Source organism: Anastrepha ludens, chromosome 6 (genome assembly GCF_028408465.1).
Source record: "Anastrepha ludens isolate Willacy chromosome 6, idAnaLude1.1, whole genome shotgun sequence".
In the NCBI taxonomy this organism is placed as follows: domain Eukaryota; kingdom Metazoa; phylum Arthropoda; class Insecta; order Diptera; family Tephritidae; genus Anastrepha; species Anastrepha ludens.
The window spans coordinates 53,199,992-53,218,341 of NC_071502.1; the positions used below are offsets into that span (position 1 = coordinate 53,199,992).

An 18,350-nucleotide genomic window follows, 5' to 3' on the forward strand; every position below is an offset into this window, starting at 1 on the left:
TATTGTAGTTAATAGGCTAATATCAACGAACTTTATGCGATACGATTGAAAAGTTCTACGTTCGCATCGAAACAAAAGTAATAATGACTACAAAGTCTGCCGGTCGAGGCATGCCGACATGTAATATACATGTTAACATGCATACATGTGGGCTTATGGTCCACAAGTGCCTACATACACATGTATGTACATATACACCCTGCATTGAAAACCTGAACTATTGAAACAAATTTATGGTTCGGTATTGGCACGATTTCATGAATTGTAGATCATTTCGCGACTCATGCCAGTGGCATCAGCTGTCCTCAGTGTGTGATGGTGTCACAGCAGAAAAATGGCTTCTGCCACAGCATTTTGTTGGTTCGAATCGAACTAGTATAGTTTTTTTTCCAAATTTACTCAGAGTAAGTAGTAATGTTAGCGGTGCTATATAAAAAAATTCGAGCACGCAAAAAAGAATGTTAAAAATCAACGGTGTTTTGTTGTCAATTCAACTTTTCAATTGATTCAAAGATTCTGCAGAAGACTTTTGGACTTCTGCACCATCGTGACACCGAGTATCGCAGGCGATAGAACGATGAGCTGTATAAACTTTACGACGACATAGACATAGCGCAGCGGATAAAGATGCAGCGGCTACGTTCGAATGGATGCAAATGCTCCGGCTCTGAAAGTATTCGATGCGGTACCAGTTGGCGGTAGTAGAGGAAGAGGAAGGCCTATTCTGCGTTGGAAAGATCAGGTGGAGAAGGACTTGGCTTCACTTGGTGTTTCCAACTGGCGTCGGTTAGCACGAAAACGAAACGATTGGCGACCAAAATCGCGTAATTGGTCATGGCGCCAGCCAAGAAGAAGAACAAGATTTTTTTTATTGCAGATTAGTAAAAGTGACCAGCTCAAAATGTGATAAATTCCGATTTTTCAAGCTTCTTATAATTGTAAATATTGAATTGTTATTTATTTTGATTTTTTTGGTAATACTGAAATAAAAGAATAGATTTGTGCAAAAAGAACAGTTTTACTAGGTCATCTAGTACAAATAATCATCGTTTAATTGTATATTATTGTGGAGAAGTGCGCCATTTCTCTGTTCTTAGCTGTATGTAGGTATACATGTACAACGGTAGTCTAACAACCTACCGGCAATAAAAATAAAAAGCTATTTCTATATTCACCACGCGCTCGGACGGCAAACATAAACAAAATACAGAAAAAAAATGCCACAAAACAGACAATAAAAATGAGCTACAAATTGCCAAATAAACCGCCACAAATCATAAATACTCTTCGAAACAAAAATTACAGGGCAAGAAGAAAAGAACTGAAAGCAGAGCTGTGTCTGAATTTATAGAATAAAATAATTTAACTGCACGAATTCAGGAAATTTCCATACCTGCCGAATCTGGACCTGTTATAACTATCTTCTTCAGGCAATGAGGGCAGCGGCATCAGAATGTTTTTGCGGGAATATTAAATTGTCAAATTTGTTCGCAATCGTGACTATTAAAATATATTTGGGTGTCGACATTACATTTATATGCCACAGTTGTGTTTGTTCATATGGGTATAATATATTCATAGTATCTACTATACATAAGTATGCTGTCTTATGTACGTACATAAATTATATATTTCTGCATCTGTATGCAGAGAAGGTAACAAATAAGCGCGAGCTCAGAATGAATGATTGAATGATTGTCGGAATCGTTTCTTATATTTGCAATTTTCATAAATTCGTGATCATGCAGATACCTCGAAAAATTATGTGCAATGGTAGTAAAATAAAATTCAACCATACGGGTATATGTACGAAAATAAAACATGCAGTACATTCTTTATATGTTGGCACCATTGGGGAAATAAACGGCGAATGGCGAAATCGAAATCGACAAGCGAATAAAATGAGTTCTGGTACAGAAATGCAGAGAGTATGAGAGAGAGAAATAGTGAGGAGGAAAGAGATTAGTAACACTATCTAACAGCTTTTATGTAAATGTGTAAAGGAATAGCGACTTGAAAATGTGAAAGAGCATGTTCGGTGGAACATTTTTGTAGAACACATCTTTTATAGACTTATTTTTGGTCATACAAGCACCTCAATCTATCGGAGCATTCGCGTTAAGCACAGCGATATTTTGCAAAGTTTTGACTATTTATTTATTTTATAATTGCCGCTTACACCCTTTTTGGATGTTTGGCCGAGGTCCTCCTCCTATTTGTGGCGCGCGTCTTGATGTTGATCCATCCATTGTTGTAGTACATTCAGTTAATTTTGTTTTTTTAGAATTTTTAGAAAAATTTAAATGTTGTAATAAAATTCCAAAAATGTTCACCAAAATCTCAAACTTTTTTTAGTTTAGAATTTTTAGAAAAATTACAACATTTAGTAAAATTCCATAAAAATATACATCAAAATCTCAAACTTTTTTTCTAGTTTAGAATTTTTAGAAAAATGTAAATGTATTGTAATAAAATTCCAAAAACTTTCATCAAAATCTCAAACTTTTGTTTTAGTTTAGAATTTTTAGAAAAATTCTGGTATGCAGTTTAGGTGTCAAACTTTGTAACCAGTATAACCTATATTTATGTATATAGAAAAATATTTAAAAAAATAATGCATGAATTTTCAAAACTTTGAAAAATTTACCCTTCAAGGGAAAATTGTTTTGAAATATAAGTGCTGAATTCTCTGGCGATTTTTTTGCATTACAAAATGTAATTACATATTTTTGTAACAATAAATAAACAGTGTACTCTGTACCTTGAATTATTTGAAAGCAGAGTCCTTCTGATCCCCATCAGTATTCGATGCTAAACAAATTCTTTCGACAGAGTGCAGCTGTGGGCAGCTTTTAAATTTGGGTTTTAAAGGTTCTGAAATTTCTTCGATTAAGTTACTTGATAGGTTATCGGACATGCTTGCATGTAATATATTTTGACAAATTATTCAACCAAAGTAGAAAAATGTCCCTTAATTTGCTTTCATCAATCTTAATATCTTTTCATTTAATTATATGCAAATAAGTTTCCCGCTCGATTGACAGGCAATCAAAAAGTTTTTGTAAAAAATGTGTTCATCACTCTCATAAAGAAAAAAAAGCTATAGAAAAGCGATAAAAGAATGAATCAAGAAATTTGCAATCCCGCAAAAAATTAATTGCAGTTGCTTGTGTCGATCATTCAGGCCAAGAACGAGCACTTGCAGAGACGACAATCATAATTGGTATGTAAGCACTCGGATGTTTGTAAGTATGTACACATGAATTTACTTACGATCGTAACTAAGTGAGTATTTCCTGTGCAAAATAATTGCTAGCTGATCAAACGAATAATTAGTTAATGCTTAATGGCCTTGTGCAGCACTGGCCTATAACACTCGCACAAAGGAACAATGATTATTCAATGCATATTAGCAGCGCTTGCGCCGAACAAGCTACTGACTAACTGACTCGCGTCTTTTCAGCGCATTCGTCACGATCAAGGCTAAGCGATCAGAGCTGACGAGATTTGTGTCAGGTAAGCAGTTGAGTAAACTTGACTTGTACTTGCATACCTCTTTGACTTGCTGAACAAAGCTTACTTAAATAAAGAAATTTTTTGTTCAGCAGCATTTTTGTTTTTTGCTTTTATTTGCACACTTTGCATTTAAAAATACATTAATTTCATGCTGCATTATGATGACTGCCACTTTAGCGGAAATAAACGCAAATCATTGGCTTTTGATAGCTTGTACCGCTGACCCAAGCAGGTTTCGTATTAATAAACCTTATTTGTAGCCACAATTGTTGTCGTTTTTCTTGAAAGTATATTACATTTTTGCATTGTTGCTGGTTCATAAAGTACACCTGCACGAGTATTTGAACGAGAAAAGTGAGAGAATACAATTATAAAAGTATGGAAATAAACACAAAAGCAATAATTGAATCTGCATTTTTTGTATTTACAATTTATTTCTCCTTTCGGTTGCTGGTAGTGGGAATGTTGTCTCAAGGGGAAATGTTTTTATTTACTCAACTTGCAAGAAAATATTAAGCCAGTAAAATTCAGCATAAGTGAATAATGGCCTATGCACATACATATATAATAGGGGTATTCTTATTTATGTGGGTTTTTGTTTTTGGGTTTTAGATACCACTCTATGTTGCTTATGAGGCAAACGTGATGAAAGTTGAGTTCACTTGGAAAAGATTTTGCGAATGTAAAACAGTAAAGGTTCAACTCATCGGCAAGCGTTGCTGCGCCTAGATAAGTAAACTATTTTATTTCAGGTGCAAGTGAAAGAAAAATATGCATTCGTATTTCTGAAACTTATAAAAAAAGACACCTAAAATTCGGAAAGGAGAGTACATACATTTTAAAGGGGTGTGCTGTTGCAGAAGGAAAAGAACCAAATAAGTGGCAAACAGGAAAGAGGAGGGGGCTTTGGATTAGAGGATGACGACTAACAGTGGCTAATTACGATCGTATTAATTGCTTCAAACTACTAATGAATTTCACCTGGTGTGTGATGTTTAAACCCGCAATATCCGCAGGTTTAACAAAAAAGTGAGAGCCCAGATGACTAAATCTGCGCTGCGAAGAAAGCGCTGAGATGATTCCTTCTCATCCCCCAGACAGTTTCTACCGAAAGGAATTGAAGCAACGCCACATCTCACTGTATGGACACTTAACGGACAATGTCCGGTAAGGATACCTACCGAATTCGAGAGCTGTGGCTTTGTTAGGCTTAGAAGTTCCCTACCCGTGGCCAGAAGGATCTCACGGATCTGCTCTAATTATATTTAAATAAAACTTTCACGAATTTGCCAAAATTTGAAAACTTTAGTAGTTAATTTAATTTAATTTATTTTATGCAAAATTATATACATATCTTTCAGTGAGCTGAATAAATCACTAAAAGTGAAAGGGTAGAGAGGTGCCACACATTTTCTTCCATATACATGTTCGAAGTTTTTTATATAAAAGAAAAAGTTGATAAAAATCAGCGGTATTTTGTAATCACTTGGAACTTCGTAATACTAAAATTTAATGGTCTATAAAAAAATGGTCACAGAAAAAGTTTTACAAATTATGGTTGAAAAGGTGAAAGTTTTGATGAAATTTTGAAAAATTGTGTACACAGTTTGAAACACTGCGTTATATGGTTTATGTTATCTATTTTTTGTAACGAGATTCTGGTGCACTTAAAATTTGGAAACAGGGTGCATTTGAGAAGAAATCGTAGGGGCACAAATTAATGGTGGTTAGGGCTTATACACTTATACATACTTATATACAATAAGAAAAAATTATGCGGGAGCCAGTTAAAAAGTGTCGATCTATACCTAAAGTATTGAAATATACAACTCAAAATTCGAACGCTAAAAGTAGAACACCCCTAATATATCTACATATGTATGTATAAACTGCTCATAAGTGTGCAGAAAACAATTCATGGCGATACCTATCAACAGTATCTCATTAGATGAAAATAAACATTTTTTTAATTATACTTTGAAGCCGTTTTTCACGAATTCTTGATTTTTCCAGTTATGACGTTTCTCCAACCAATGAGAAATATGAACTCGTACGTATGTACAAAATGCTAGTTACGTTTATATTTACACGCGTATTAACAAATAAGTTAAAAGACATACTGTGACGTCTATGCGATTCTGTTTAGTTTATACCGGTTGATCCGTTTAACGTTTGAAATTCGAGCTATCGATTTTTTAAATTTGACAGCTAAAAAATATCCGCGACATGTCCGAGATTTAATTTACGATCAGGTATTAACAAAATAGATCGCTTTTTGTTTGAACAAAATTGGAAAATATTCAAATTTAATACCGAAAATTGAAAATCGAATAATCAGAAGAAACTGTAATGTTAATTATCGGCCTAAACTTTGCGACTTTACTACATTAGACTTTTTTTTGTGGTAGGCGTAATTACGGGTAAATGTTACGCCAACCATCGAAAGACGATTCAAGAGCCGAAACATGAAATCAAAGTTACCATTGGTCAGATATGTGCCGAAACTCACGAAAATGTATGGGAAAAATTGACAGAATGTGCTACAGTAAAGCCAGCCGTGGCAGTTAATTGGTTAAATTTTGTTTTCTGCTCAATGCCAATGTTTACTCTTTCCAGCAATAAAAAATTATTGAAAAATATTCCCGCCTTTTTTATTTGTGGCCGAATTAAATTAAAGTCCAAATGTTAGATGGGTCACTACTCTATATTCCACTGGCATTACAATCACAAAAACACGATTTGATGCATTTAAAAATTGTATGAAGTTGTAGAAGGCTTTGAATGCCAATATGAAAGTATGTACTGTATTTCAAAAAATAATCACATTTGAATAAAAAGAAAAATTGAAGTTTGTTTTACATTCAATGCTACTTAGTCACAGTCGGTTGCATTCGCATAAATTTATCTAAATACATACATACATTTTTATGCATATTAATATTGTGTTTACATATGCCTGTGCTAAAGCATATAAAATTCGTAAAGTATTCACAAAAGCAGACTCCTTCATTCGCATGCCATGCAAGCACAGATTCGCGATATCATTGCACAGAATTTTTACGGGAAAAAGAGTATTTTACAAATAATTTTCACACATAAAATTACTTTTTTACATTGATGGCTACTCAATGGTGCGTGTCGCAGAAGTGCTAGTTACACACACGCATAAGAACCTACTAGGGTGGTTAGCGCGGATTTTAAAAACTGGCTTTGAATTAGATTTTTTCACATTTTTCATACATTTTTTATGCAACAATGGACTTTACATCGTTGGTCAGTTTTTACGCCTCAAAAAAGCAATTCAACGAATACAAGTTTTAAAAGTAATTTAGTCTATGGAAGTGTCACAAAAGCTTGCACAAAATTCGTAGACTTTTTTTGATGCATTTTTATGATATGAATTCGTTTTTAAAAGTTTTTTCATTTGCAGAGTTGAATAATTGTGATAAAAATGTTGAAGAATATACATACATACAAGTAAGTTAACAATTTCTATCCTGTAAAAGCTCTCAGGTTTTTCATTTTAAAGTTAGTTTCAGATGATGTGCTTATACAATACATAGATTGATGGTAACTTAATGCCAATTTGCGAAATTTATACTGTATTTGAAGGGTAAAGTAGGCGGTATATATATAATATATAAATTACATTCTCATTCCCGGTTGAGCCAACGCCATTTCAAATTTAATCGGGAATCAATATTTTTTCATCAATTCATTAAATACTTAAGGGTTTCATTGGAGAAAGTTTCCTATTTTTCTTTAAAAAAAGACACAGCTTGTTTAAGCGCTTTTAATACTAAAAAATTACCTGAAAATGTTTGCTCAAAATTTTTCTACAAATTCAAAATTTCGTTGAATTTTTTTAATTTTTGTAAAAAGTTTGAAACTCTGAGTTAGTTGGCTTTTGTTGTACGAGGCTCGTTTGAAAAGTACGTGCAAAATCAGAGAGATGGTACTACTGGCGCGTATCGAGGTTAGGTTTAGTTAGTAGAATCTCTCACACCAAGTTTCAGCGAGATCGGTCTTTTTATGTGGAAGTCGAGTGATTTTTCTTTTCACGACAACGTACCAGCCCACACCTCAGCAGTTGTGGTCGCAAAATTAATGAAAGTAGGGTTCCAATTCATTTCACATCCTCCCTATTCTCCAGATTTAGCTCTCCCGAATACCTCGAACTACTATTCGTTCGTCAATTAGAAAAAAAGGCTGGCGGGAAAAATATTTTATTCAAACGAGGAGGTGATTGCAAACGAATGGCTATTTTTCAAACTTGTACAAATTCCATTGTTTGGCAGAGATCAACAAACTAGAACAGTGTTGAACGAAGTGTATAAGCCTTAAGAGGGACTATGGCGAAAAATAAAAAAGATTTGCGCCAAATAATTAAGGAGTCTTTATTTTTGGACGGACTTATCAAACGACCCTCGTAGAATGAAGTATATTTTTATGCAAAAGAAAATAAATAAATAGCAATATGTCGCGCTGCTTTTACCATGGCTATTAAGAAACTGACCTATAGAACTTGTAGTAGGAACTAGACCTAACAAAACGCAATGGGAACAGTTCATCTGCATATCTACCTAACTGGAGATAATATAAATTTGTTAAGGCCTTTAAGGTGTAGGCCACTGTAACAGCGTAAAAATTTTGCTTAATTTGGAATTTTTTCTCGGGAGACAGTCACACCAAATTAATTTTGAAAAAAGTTATATTATGCCATTGCACAAAATAATTTTTTTTTGTACATGTACTATAAAAAATGAATAGCTATAGAAAAATTCGAAATTTCCAAAAATTGCTGAGACATTTTTTTACAAAACCAAACTGTGGAATATATCGTAATTAAAGATTAGCAAAAATTAATTTTTCAATTATTATAGTAAAAAAAAGCGTCTGAAAATATTTAATAAAAAAAAGACAAATATCGAATTAACAGTTAAAAAAATTCAATTACAAATAGCTAAAGAAATTAAAAAAATTTCAAAATTTTCAAAACAAAAAAAAAAAGGTTTACAATTTTTTACAAAACAAATACATTCGGTCGAAAAAATATCGGGAACTGTTCATTTAAAAAGCGCGCGTTACAATTCCAAAGATTTTTTTTTTTTTTTTTTGCTGAAACATTGGTACAACTGTCCTCTATAGTGTCGCAAAGTTTGAGCGTGATCTGTCAATTAGCTTGTTTTTGGCATTTAATTATATAAACCTAACGGCAGGTGTGCTTTGCGATTTTCACTATGGATAAAAATATCGAACAAAGGACTTGTCTTTAATTTTGTATTTTTGTTTCGTTAAAAATGTTGCAGAATGTCTATGACGAGTGTGCTTTATAAAAAACACGGGTCTACGAGTGGTATAAGGCTTTTGCAGAGGTCATAAAAGTCGCGGAAGATTTGCGAGGACCTGGACGTCCGTCAACGTCTTCAACGGAGGAAAACGTCCACAAAGTCAAGGAAATTGTGATGGAAAACCATCATTTAAATTTGAGAGAGGTAGCTCGTGCCTCACGAATAAATTGGGCATGAGACGCGTGGCTGCCCGACTCGTTCCAAGAGGGTTAAATTTCTTTCAAAAATTCATCGGAAGAAGGTGGTTGAAGACATGCTTGGTTGAAACCAGTCAACTGGCGGCTGAATGGGGCTATCCACATGAGCCGAAACCCAAAAAACTACGTCAAAGTCGGTCAAAAGCGAAAGTCATGCTAATCGTTTTCTTTGATTATCATGATGTTGTGCACTCGGAGTTCGTTCCAAATGGTTCTACGGTAAATAAAGAATATTATTAAGAAGCTATGCGACGTTTCAGAGAGAATTTACTTGGGAAACGGCCCAATTTATGGAAAGAAAACTCATGGATCTTGTACCATGATAACGCACCGTCTCACAAGGCTCATATTGTGAACACTTTTTTGTCCAAAAACTCTACACCGCATTCACCGTATTTAGCCCACTTGGACTTTTTCCTTTACCCAAAACTTCAATTGCCACTCTGCGTACGCCGCTTTGAGTCGATAGAGACCATTAAGGAGAATTCGCTGAAGGAGCTGAATAAGATCTCTTCAAATGCATTTAAAACGTGCTTTGATGACTGGACTAATCGTTGGCATATGTGTATTGTTTTGAATGGAGCCTATTTTGAGGGCAACAAAATAGATGTTGATGATTAATCAGTATTTTGCGTTTTATTGAACAATTCCCGGTACTTTTTTGACAGGATGTATTCGGAATATATTGAAAAACAATCAGCAAATTTGTTTTCGGTTATGAGTTTGGCCGACTTGAAGAATGTAGTTTGGAGACAAACGCTTTTGAAGTTTCCGTGCAGCATACATCAGACTGAGAGGGGCTGCGCGAAAATTCTAAATAAAGGAACTTATATATTTAAAACTAAAGTATTTAGTTGAACGCATATAAAAAAACTGCACATCAAATTAAAATAGTCATTGTCGTATGGAAAAATATGAGCCTTCACGTATAAAAAATAAGAATAAGGGCCATCTGACAGAGGTGAGAAAACAAATCGGACAATCGACAAACAAGGGCCTTACCCCTTCGACGCAGAGGAGCACTGTAATCAGGCTCTCCATTAGTGCTAAATATACGAGCATACCCTATTTCATTCACTTGTGAAAACTACTTATAATGAACTTTAATTGAAATGTATATTGAAAGTATTTAACTCTGTATTTATAACATGAAAAATTTGAATAAAAAAACTTGCATAGTGAGCTACCACGTTTTGCTGTGTGTACCCTCGCTAAATACTTAAAGTAAAAGAAAGGCTGCGGTATATTTTTAAATCATCTAAAATCTATACACTGTATAGAAATTAAATTATGAAGTACTAAGCACCAGAAATGTCTTTTTGTTTAAAATATACAGCATAAAATAAAGAGTTTTCCAATAAGAGGAGTTATTTTGAATAGGATTGTGCTATCGAGAGTTGATTAACAATTTTTTATGGCCGGAATTGAATGGTATTGATCTGGACAACGTTTATTTTCAACAAGACGGCGCTACGTGCCTCAACAGCAACGAACCTTCCTCTTTATAATGAAATAAACATCCGATCATTTATATTAAAAAATATCAAAATAACACCTCTTATTGGAAAACTCTTTATAATAAAAACGACGCAACCCATTCTCAACCCATACTCAATACTCACTCGCCTACCAATAAATATACCAACGTTATGTATTTTTTGTGCTTGCTTCGAATGGAAATAGTCAAAATACACGTAGTGGAAATACATCACTCAAAGAAAAAATCGTCTGGTTCTTCTTTGTTTATTTACTTAGAACTTCAACGCAAAAATAAAGAAGGACCATCCAACGAAAACCAAAAAATTTAAAAACTTGAACAATATTTCTTTTATTCCGAATAAACAAAGTGTAAAGCAGTTATTTGATTTTAGGGGGAATGCTTTAAACATCGAAGACAGCAACGCCCTTACTTGTTCGTGGCACTTGTTATCACGGCATACGAGTAGGTACATATGTATGTATGTATAAGTAAATTTTAAAATATTCATTGAAGTAAATACTGTATACATAGCTTCTAGCTGCCTTATTTGCAAAAGTACTTAACAAAAATTTCATAAACTGCAGACCAACAAAGTGTGGCCAAATTGAAAAATCAACTGGCATTTGTTAGAAACATTTTTCCTTCATACGAATTTGGACAAAGTTCTCCAGATAACTATTAGCATATATTTACTAATATACATGAATACTTATGTAAATGAAAGCGTGGCTATGCAAATAGGTTTGCTTAAAATATATCTAAAAATTGTAGACACATTTTCGGTTTTTGTTTGGTGTACTTGTTCATATTAGTATTACGTGCAAAGAAGACGTTTTAGATTATTTTTTTTTATAAAGCCTATTTTACGCTGAACGATTTTTTAATACAATTTTTTGCATTCAGCCAAAATGCATCAGTATTAGTGACACTTAAACCGGCTTTAGTCAAGAAAAATTGATTAGGTCCATGCTATCGTAATAATAGGGTTGATGCCATTAACTTAGCCGCACTTTTTTGGTAAATAGGAAATTACATTACGTACATTTTACTTTTCTTTAGACATCCGAATACCTTAAATAGTATAAACTCAAAGGATTAAGGTGAAACACTTCTGCACACTTCTATTATGAATTTGGGTGCACCCTTTCTCAATCCGGTGCATACCGTACAAAAAACTTTAAACGTGCTTAGCTCACGATTACATTTTGCAAGTCGGCCCTTGTTATATTTTGAATAAATCCTAATGGATTGGCTTAAGACTTTATCTGTATATTCACAATTACACTCTGGAAGTGCCGGTAAATTTTCGCTTTTTTTAACAACTTTTGAGCGATTTTTTAGGAAATTTTGGACTTTTTGTGGAAACGCTCCATTTTTGCACAAATTGAATAATCAACAACTTCTTCTCTACTTGAATTCGATTATTGTTCTTTTTATAAAATATTTTCGGCCAACTTTTTTTTTCAATTTTGAAAGCTTTTTGAGCATTTCAATGGTTTATCACACAATACTTATGTGTAATAGGAAAATGTTTTTGTTAACCCTTAATTTCGAAATAGTACATAGTTTTGTTAAAAAAATTTCGGCTGATTTTTACTTTGGAAATTTTTTACCTTTTTTAAATAGCTCAAAATGGTTCACATAATCGTATAATCGAAATATAATAATATAATAATTAAAAATCGCAAGTTCAGTAGGCTTGGCTGTGCACCCTTCAAACAAATTTTTTAGCCGTCAATTTCTTTAAATTGCTTAGAAAAAACTAAATATGACCCTTCTTTAAAATTTAGATATATTTTACTATTCCGTTGATAGCAATTCCCAAAATGTCTCGCTGCAGTGGCCTAACCTCTTAAAGAATAAATTTAGAGCCTTTTTGAAACACCTCTTTAAAACTATTTTCCGTTTGTGCGCATTTTTACTTTACTACTAAATTTTATGTCATCTTACTCAAACTCATCAGTTTAGAACAAGTTGCATAAAGTTTAAGAAATTTAAAACCTATAGTTATTCCTTCTAATTGGCTCAACTAACAAGCGTCAAGGCGTTTTTGAACTATTTTAGCAAAATATTACACTACTTCAAATATGGAGTTTTTTTCCAGATACATGTATGTACGTTACAAATTCATATTGTGTAATATACATTCTCTGACTAAATATTAACCTCAATTGCAATGCGCTTTTGAGTGAAGTGAAAAAAAATCAACTAACAGAGTAAACTTTTTCTGCGGCATTAAATTTCTTTACTACATATTCGACCTTAATTTTGCTTACAGTGCGTATACGCAACTAGAGTTGCGGTTGAGTTCTAACACAAAAACAATAAAGATACACATACGCATACAGTTTTACATTTGTATGTAAGCATGAGAGGCAGACAGGCAATGAAATAAAAGACGCGACAAATGCTAAGTAAAAACAAATTAAAAAAAAGTTCTCCACAATAAAACAGTTGGGTAAATAAAATTGGTAGAAATATACACACATAGGTATACAAGTAAATTTGTGGGCAATTGTGTATGATCATGCATACATATGCATTTATTAATGAAGCACACGCAAATACAAAGAGTAATGGCTTTGCTTAACTTGCACTTCAACCAGATTACTTTTAGCAAGCTTACTAAGGTCGGTGGAGTACAGAAGTACGTACAATAATTCAGTAGACAGTAGTACCAGACAAGAGTACCAATGTTAGAGTACGAGTAGACACGTAGAAAAGAGTGCCAATGTGGGAGACGGCAATTTATTAAAATTCAAAAATTACTACTTTGTTTTTATTATTGATCACTTTTAAGTCTCGCAGAATTTCGCGCCGAATCCCGACAATTCCGTAATCGCCTTTCATGAGCATAAAATTGTTTGGTTGAATCGGCCATCACCCACGGTTTTTACAGTACAGTAAAAATGTTAAAATTAAACCATAATATGTATGAAAATATTGTATTTACCTGTGTATTCCCTGCATATTTTCAGTATAGGGTTTTCCAATAAGAGGTTTTATTTTGATATTCAAAGAAAAATGCTATTTTTTAATATAAATTATCGGATGTTTATTTCATTATAAAGAGGAAGGTATGCCGTTAATAGTAGAAAATAATATCAGGCAAATTACCACCACGACCACGCTTACAGGACAGTATCCTTTTCATGAAATTTTCCATAACCGAATTGGAAAGTGGCTGCCCTATGTCCTCGATAGCCTCACGAATTCCATCTTGAGGTCTTGAATCGACTGTGGGCTGTTGGCGTAGACCTGCTCTTTCCTGTCGCCCAAAAGAAAAAAGTCATAAGGTGTTAAATCGCAAGATCTCAGTGGCCAATTGTAATCTTCTCTTCGAGAGATAACACGGTTTGGAAAATTTTCACATAAAAGATCAATGGTTTCGTTGCTGTTGAGGCACGAAGCGGCCTCTTGTTGAAAATAAACGTTGTCCAGATCAATACCATCCAATTCCGGCTATAAAAAAATCGTTCATCATCTCTCGATAGCGATAGATAACACCTGTTATTGGAAAACCCTTTATCTGTGGACTTTCGACTAAACAACTTATGTGAATTTAAGAGGATTTATCTTAGAAAAATTAGTATTTTATTAAACTTTTAATAATTTGGTTACTTAAACTACGGCTATAAATTATTAATTGATTGCATATTTCGAGAAAAGAAAACAATTTTGGGTCTGAGAGAAACAAGTGCTAAGTCGACTTAAATTGTTTTGTTAAAAGTACACAGATATATTTTCACTATGTCATAAAATCGTTGTGCACCTTCAGTATCTACAATTTTGAAAATTCCAAAAATAGAACATAAAATATACCTACATATGCCCTATGTGCACATAAACGTTACAATTTTTTAGATGTCAAAAATATATCTTTTTACAAAGCTATAAAAACAATTGAGAACAAATTGACTTTTCCTACCCAAAAATTGATAAAGAAAAAATTATTGGAAATATTCTTTGGGTAATTTTTTAATATTTCTCTTTGAAATCTAATTTTCTTTTTGAAACCTAAGTCCCTTAACTTCTCTAGGTATAAATGACTTATGAAAGTAGAAAATTGTAATTATCGTAAATATTAGCGCACTTTTTAAATATATAGTGTATAAGTACATTCTTTGAAGAACAAAAAACAATGAGTTACTCGGGTTCATTTTAAATTAAATAAGAAATTGAAAAAGGATAATGAGTTTATATATTCGTACTGACACACTAAACGATAGTTTTTCATTGAATTACACTATTTTTGATTCCGCAAGAAAGTTACCTACTCAAATTCACTATGAATATATTCTTTATTTTTATTATTATGGTTTTTATAAGTGATTTAAAAATATTTGCTTTTAAAAAAGTTTCTTGAAATCGTTATAAATTATGTTTTAGGTATACTAATTGTTTAATTTTGCAGACATTGGTCACGAAACCGCATTTAGACTTTCCACATCATCTCCAGTTTATGTGCTGAAAGGCTTAGAAGCTTCCAGGCAATCAATTTGTTCATTTCAAAGATTGTTCCACTTTTAAATTTCAATATTATCTTAATAGCACTTAATTACCAGGCTTTCTAATATAATTCCACAAATAATTTTTTTTGTATTGTTTCCTTCACTATTTCCAACTCTTATCAATTAAGACTGATTGGCGAAAAACTTCCGTAACACCTCCTGTAGCGCTCTGGGCACCCTCGCGAAAAGAACTGTAAATACCAATGCAATCAAAGGCCAGCGACTACAGCGGTGAATTTTTACTGTCCGATAGCCGGCTCTTGCACTTGCGTACTATTAGTGCGATAACAGTCACAAGAACAACAAGAAAATGAATTCACATTATTTACGTTTTCGGTCGTCAACCTGCCTATTAAGTTGTTGTTCGCACATTTTGAGCGGGAAAAAGTGATAATAGGCAGCATGTGGCGTCCACTCAACACAAGCAATGAGGGTAACCTATGCGAAAGTGGCAGTCGATTTGGAGAAGCGAAAAATAAACGACATAGTAACCGGAAAACGACTAAATAGGAAACGAAGAGAGAGAGAGAGAGAGAGAGTGAAAGAGAAGGAGAGGAAGCGCACATTAAAAAACGGAAGTGTAGAAGTGCAGTAAAGTGAGTAAGAGAGCGTGGTCGAGCAGCAGATGGAACAGGATTCATAGGGATTTTATGTATGTCTTCGAGCCTAAAAATTGTAACATCGCCATTTTAAACACAATCAACATAAGTTTGTGCACGTATATTTTTATATGCCCTTCTTGAATTTGAGGGAAAGAAAATAAAATCATATCTAACCTGGTTTTGCTATTCGTATTCGCACTTGCGGCGCTTAATTGTGTTCGGCAGAAATCTTGTAAACATGCACCAGAATATTCTTGTAGGATCGTCGAAGTACAGGCGAAAGCAACCGACTTCTCTCCATACGTGCGTGGCGCACCTTTTTCACACAACCAAACACTTAGCCACCAAAAGACAGTTTGAATTTTACACTTTAACCCAATTATTCACTTTACAATTTGCTTAATTTGTAAATCATAATTTTAGCACACAAAATACCATAAGCGGATTAAAAATTCTTATTCACACATTTTCTTCATTCCAGAACCAGCCACAATTGTATTCATACACCCCGTACAGCAAAATTATTCATTTAGCTGACAAGCGCTCGCTATATTCAACTCAACTACTCAACACGAAAGCTTAACAGCAACTGACTTGAAAGCCGCCAAGTAAATTACTGAGCCAGTTATGTGGTCGCACACAGTAATGATAGCAGAGTTGGAGCAAAGCGTTGGAGCTTCGGCGCGCAGCAACAACTCCAACATAACGAAAATCTGGTAACGGCTTTCGTCCACCCACTTATCAATCAACCACTATTCTGAGTCTCACATATGGTTAGGAGAGCACGCAGTGCTGGCTCTCACTTACCGGTTTCGTTGTGTTTCAAACACAACTGTAATTACGAATATCTCCTCCCCCACAAAGTGGGTGATATATGTTTTTGTTGTGAATCTGTTTGGACAGTTTTTATGAATGAATATGGAGCTTTTTCGATAGCGAATTTAGCAAATATTAAAAAGCTTTTACTGAATGAAGCGGAGTTTCATTTTAAATTTGAATTGTCTCGAGTAGCTTAAAAACGGTAAAAAGGCTAAGAAAATAAATATAAAATAATAATAAGCCAAATGGTTGCCCTCCTCACGAGGGGCACAGTTCGCATAACGTACGGGTATTGTTTTGGGTCTGGGCTAAGAAAGACAGGAGTTGTATGGACAAAGTGAAGGTGTAAATACACAGCATCGTCAATCAGATAGAGCGAGAGGATACTACCTCTTTCTTAACGGTAAAAAGTGAGTCCGGCACATCAAAGGAAAGATAAAAGCTTGGCACAAGGATCGAAATGCTTGCCACTTTAATGTCGGATAGTAAATCGAGGGTTCCTAACAGCAATCACATCTCTTCTTCCGCGAAAAATTCTTCATTAAAATATTGAATTATTCGGTGCCAGTCTCGATGTGGAGCATAGAAAGATGGTGCAATCCGCGAACTGTTACTTTGCTCTAGGCGAATTTCAAAGAATCAGTTGTTTTAAGTGACACTCCAAAGAAGGTTCTCCCTTTTCTTCACAGACACGGTATCATATATTGTACTTACAAAGGTGGGAGGTTTGAATCGCTATTTTCCCAAACAAGCCAAAGCTAGCCTAGACGTTCTCTTTCAAATCACTGCACTATGTTTGTCATTGTAAAGCTCCGGTGCCAATACGCAAAAATCCATAAATCTTTCTTTCGGACTCTCCGCGGATCGTTTCGGCGCCAACGCCCTATAAAGTGGGGTCTCTTTTCGTCGAGAGAGTAGAACTTTTCAATTGCCTACTTAGATAAAAGTAGCTCTAGTTGGCAAGAGATTCCCCGTTCAATTGCATAGCTGGCATTAAAGTGAAGCGTGTTAAACTAGTATAAAATTGCTAGTATTGCTGCTACAACAACAACAAAAACAACTATAAAATTTCTAACTGTCAACACCGACATCGACTTTTGGTTTGATAGCAAAAGGTCTTTCCCTTGTTTCTATCCAGATTATTCGTTACTTGCGGCATAAAAATTGATATTGTAACTTCGCTCTTTTTTGACCGATGTAAGATTTCGAGTTGGTTTTATAAAGAGAAGGGCTTAAGCTCTCTAGTTAGTTTTGAGTTATCATCGAGTACAAAAAATTTTTACAGTAGTTTTAAAACAAAATTGAAAATAATTAATCTTCAAAGTGTGAAAATGTACAAAAGGATAAAATTTTAGTACTTTCTTGGTTTAAAAACCTCTTTCAACAATAAATAAAGATTTTAAGGGTGTATGGAAAATAAGAAACATGGTTTTGCGATGTATCCGACCAAATCTACTACGTTTCCACGACAGTCGGTTCTACGTTACCGAAACGATCCGGATTTATATCCGGCCAAGGACTGTCACTCCAGCAGCAGTCACCGTATATAAGTATGGGGAATGTTTATGGTGCTACAACAACAGTGTGTACTACGTGATCTTACAAATCACGACATTTGTTTTTTATCTGCAGCACCGTGTAATTACTGGATTATTACGATAATTTTGTGCAAAAGATTAGTAGAGGTACTTACACGTGCCTTTTCTCCAATACACATTCAAAAAACGGCTAATCTTTTTCCCATCAAAAATTAAATAGTTGTTCACGTGCGTCCACAATCGCCTTAGCGGCTTTGTCATAAAATAAACAACGATTTATTATTATTATTACTTTAATAATCCTTCACAACCTTAGGAGTCGCCTTTTTCTGATTT

At 34.1% G+C, this 18,350-nt stretch overlaps 1 protein-coding gene across 1 annotated transcript in view; it reads right to left on the bottom strand.

The window, feature by feature from the left end:
* Nucleotides 1–16,270, bottom strand: part of LOC128867476 (kelch-like protein 17) — a 92,304-nt gene extending 76,034 nt beyond the window's left edge. The window contains exon 1 of the mRNA XM_054108694.1: nt 15,832–16,270. The gene's annotated coding sequence lies outside the window, so the exon portion shown is untranslated. The remainder of the gene's footprint in view (nt 1–15,831) is intronic.
* Nucleotides 16,271–18,350: the final 2,080 nt, after the last annotated feature.